At 43.1% G+C, this 4,485-nt stretch overlaps 1 long non-coding RNA gene across 1 annotated transcript; it reads left to right on the top strand.

The window, feature by feature from the left end:
- Positions 1–565: 565 nt before the first annotated feature.
- LOC118598331 lies at positions 566–1,029 on the top strand. The gene is made up of 2 exons (XR_004947457.1): positions 566–777; positions 892–1,029. It is a non-coding gene; the product is annotated as an uncharacterized LOC118598331 (long non-coding RNA).
- The last annotated feature ends 3,456 nt before the right edge of the window (positions 1,030–4,485 follow it).

The following is a 4,485-nucleotide window of genomic DNA, read 5'->3' as shown; positions in this document are numbered from 1 at the left end:
GTTCAATCATAAATGTCAAATTTGAAAATTAAAATGGATTAACAGAAATGCTTTTTCCATTTCACAATGTACCTGCAATAAAATAAAATGAAAAAGGAATCCTCAAAACATCTTTTTAATTTTCTTCGTCATCACTGCTCATTTTGTGACAGAATTAAAGTGACAAACCCAATTGACATTACTTTTTAGTTGTCACATTCTGCCGCACAATAAGTGTCTCAAAAATATATAGGAGGTCTGGAACGTCCCAAGGGCGCACAACGATGACATCAGAGCTCCTCCTCCTCTGGTTTGGTTTGTGCTGTCGGGAAGCTACATGCCGTTCTCCTTGATTTAAGAAGATCAACTTTATTTATCCCCGCAGGGAAATTCAGTTGTAGAAGCAGCAGTTAATAATAATGAAAAACACAAAACACCATTAAACTGCTAAAAGATCAATAAATTCAAATGATCAATAAAATGTAACTAACTTATAAATATACGTAGTCATAGCAGCAGAATAAATATAAATATAAATGTGCTGTCAAACATGAGTTCAAAACCAGAGTTGCTGGGTGGAGCACAGCTGTGATTGACTGAAGACCTTCACCAAGCTGTTTCTTGTGAGGAACCAACATGCAGAGGGCTGTATGTGCCGGTGGGACAAATAAAGGAGACGCACATCTTCATTGAAGACAGGAAGCTCAGCATTCATCAAGAGCAGCTGGTGTTCAGTGGACTTTGCGGCAGAAGGAGAAGAGAAAAAAAAGACATCTACAAACACCAAAGAGGCAGCCGGTAAGAACTGGAACTTCAAAATAAAATCAACCTCTGGAAATGGACTGCTTGCTTGATTCCCGTGGATATTGTTGAAATTAAGAGACTATTTGATTTGTGTTTTCTGATTTGAAGGTTTTTCAGCTACTGTTAAAGGCTCATAATTTCCAACTCAAACAAACTCACTAACAAACCAAAAAATGTGAGATGAAACGTCACAGTGGTTGATTATTTGCCAAATGGAAATAAATGTGAAGATTGGAAACTTGGAAACTTGACTGGTCCTTTATGAGTGAAATCCTGCTACATCTTTGAGTGGATGTCTCTTATCCCTTTCAAGTGGGGAAATTGTAAAAAAGAAACATAACTTGACAATAAACAAATGTACACACATAGCAGCAGGAAAAGACTATATACACACATGAACAAAGATGTAAAAAGAGCCTAAGAAAAAGCACCAAGATGTTTTCCTTTCACCTTTTACACATGGAGGAGTTATAAAGCCCAATGGCAGATGGCAGGAATGACTTCCTGTACCGCTCCTTAGAGCAGCGGGGCTGCAAGAGTCTACAGCTGAAGCTGCTTCTCAGTGTGTCCACAGTTTCATAAAGATGGTGGGAGGGATTGTCCATGATGGTCAGCAGTTTAGCCAACATTCTGTCTCTCGCCACTTCCTCTAAGCTGGCTAGCTTGGAACCAACAACAGAACCAGCCTTTTTAATGAGTTTGTCCAGTCTGTTGGTGTCCTTTGCTTTGATGCCAGCACCCCAGCACACTACAGCAAAGAAGATGGTGCTTGCCATGACAGACTGGTAAAACATGTGGAGCATCCTGTTGCAAACGTTGAAGGACCTGAGTCGCCTCAGGAAGTACAGTCTGCTCATGCCCTTCTTGAAGACCGCCTCAGTGTTTGTGAACCAGTCCAGTTTATGGTTGTTAGAAATATTTTTGTGGGGGTGCAGTGAGTCTAGCCACAACATGTGCAAAAATCTGCTCAAACTAGTTCTAACCGCTTTTTAAGGTCTGCTCCTTATTCCCTCATCCTGCATGTCTCCGCTGAAGGACAACAACTGATATGAACACTGACGGTCAGAACCTGTGCTCAACATCAAGGCCTTTTTCATGTGCTCAGTAACTTTCGATCGCCATATATGGTGTTGTTCCTGTTTTCTATGCAAAGTTAATAAAAGCGTTTTGTACATTGCGGGGCGGTGGGCAGTTGGACGAAGACAGGCTGTTAACCTGTTCTCTCTTCTCCACCGCCTCCCTTTTGCAAAAGAGTGATTTAAAGCTTGAACTGACTGGTTCTTGTTTTTATTCACCTTGGAGAGAGTCTTACATATTTATTCCTAACAAACTTGGTGCCGAAACCCGGGAGACGACATCCGTTCCAGGAGGACGACGGGGGAAGGAGGCCGAAATCTGCCGGCAGTGCGGTCCCTTGGGGGGGGCCGTGAGACAAAGACCTCGGACTTCGCAGGATTGACTGAGGCCGGCCATAGGACCCTCCAATCGTCACCCTCTGGACGGTGACGTCTTTCGAGGGCGCGAACCAGGTTAGTTAAACTTTAATAATTATATGAGTTGTATGGAAAGATTCGCGGTAGGACGTTGTGTAATGACCAGTAACTAATTGTGCTTACACAAATCTGAAACGACCGTTAATGTACACGGGCAAAAGTACAAGCGCTGAGTTGTGAAGTAAAAGTAATTATACGTGCAGAGGAAACCATGTAATGGATATCATTGAATATACTTATTCACGTTTCTGATGCAAACGTTGCCGTACATGGAAGGATAAGTACGTGCTGTGAAATTAAGAGTAAAAAGGGAAAAGGTATGCCAGGCTAGGAGAGCCAATTAGATTAAAACGGAAATTAATCTACAGAGCATATGCGATAGCGAATAGAACCTAAATAATCGTTCGGTCTAATAAATAATTTCGGTTTAATGAATTAAAAATTATATAAATACTGTAAAAGCAGCGTAAAAACGTTTTTATTTACTTATTTATTTTTTTACACCTTAAATAAAATACAAATTAAACATTGAGAGTGAGTGGGTCCGGACCGTGTGAATGTAATAAAGTTGGATGACTGATTGAGAGAGTGTGGTAGAATTTTCCTTTTTCTGCGTATGGAAAAGAGAGAGAAGAGAAGACAGGAGATCCGAAGCTGCAGGCTGCGAGCATGTGTCTGCAGGAGGCTCAGAGGAGGAGAGCAGAGGAGGGGGGCTGCCGTCACGGTTGACACTGCAGTTGTGAGCCCAGATGAGAAAACAATTCCACGGCACCGGGGGGGAGGAGCCAACCCAGCTCCTCCTGGGCCGCCGTCCCCCTTACGTCAAGCTAATGATGCAGCTGCACCATCATCAGAAGAGGAGGATTCTAAAGAGGAATATGTGTCTCAACCGAAGCCCTCTCCTCCAGCATACACCCCAAAACTCACAGCCCTGGGGACACCTGCATGCAACACAAGATCACACAACAAAGGAAAGCGAACAGACCCGATGAAAACTGAAAAAGATTTTAAAATAGAAACCAAAGATGAAAAAAACCACTCAATCTGTGACACCAAGAGTATATCCAAATGTACCCACAGAGCAATATGAACCTGAAGAAACTGAAACATTTCCCCTGTTTGAAGTGGCAAACCCCCATCATGATCCAAATAATCAGAACCGCTGCTGTTATGAGCCATGATCCGTGTCATGTCTCGACAGGAGGGATGATGGACATTTTGAAGAGACATTTCCACATGGACAACATAGGCCTGAACACATACCTCCAAAATTTTTGCAGATCGTGCCTGATCTGTTGCAAAAACAACCCACAGGGACATTTAAGGCCAAAAACAGGGCAATTTCCACAGGCCACTCACCCATTTCAATTTCTTCACATGGATTTCATCGAGCTAAATCCATGCCAAAAATACAGATATTGCTTAGTGATAATTGATCCTTTTTCAAAATGGGTCGAAATCGTTCCTAGCGCCTCCGCAGATGCTCTTTCAGTAGCCAAAGCTATCTGTAAAGTCGTAATACCACAACATGGCATACCAGAAGTAATCTATAGCGACAATGGTGCACACTTTGTAAACGCTGTAGTAACACAGATGGCGAAACACTTATGAATCTGCCTCAAAAACCACTGTTGGTACCACCCACAGAGTGCAGGGCTTGTAGAAAGAACGAATGGTACTATTAAGAGCAGACTGAGAAAAACTATGGCTGAGACAGGAAGACCATGGGTTGAATGTCTAGACCTAGTTAAAATGTACATGAGACTGACTCCCACAGGTGGGCAAGGGTTGACACCCTTTGAGATCATTTATGGGAGACCTTTTGTTGTGCCCATTCTGTCAGATGTGAAGGAGAAGTCCACGGACCCTCCCACATTGGCAGAATGGATGAGAGAATTATTGCAAAATAAAGAAGTGTCGAGACCAAATAATCTGCCAGATATTCCTTGTTCCCCCCAGGTGGAGCTGTTGCAGCCAGGTGACCAGATCCTGATCAAAGAGATAAAGAGAAAAACCTGGGCTGCACCCCGCTGGGAAGGACCATATGCTGTCCTGCTGACTACCTCTACAGCGGTCAAGATAGCTGAGAGAGCCACCTGGATTCATCAAAGCCATTGCAAAAAGCTGGTACCTCTGAAGGATGAGTAGGAGTGGAAGTCGCCCGGTATCAAAACCTTTGGGTGCTGAAGAAACCAACTGATCTCCTACT

This window comes from Oryzias melastigma, unplaced genomic scaffold, assembly GCF_002922805.2.
Source record: "Oryzias melastigma strain HK-1 unplaced genomic scaffold, ASM292280v2 sc00341, whole genome shotgun sequence".
In the NCBI taxonomy this organism is placed as follows: domain Eukaryota; kingdom Metazoa; phylum Chordata; class Actinopteri; order Beloniformes; family Adrianichthyidae; genus Oryzias; species Oryzias melastigma.
This window is presented reverse-complemented; position numbering and strand designations above follow the sequence as displayed.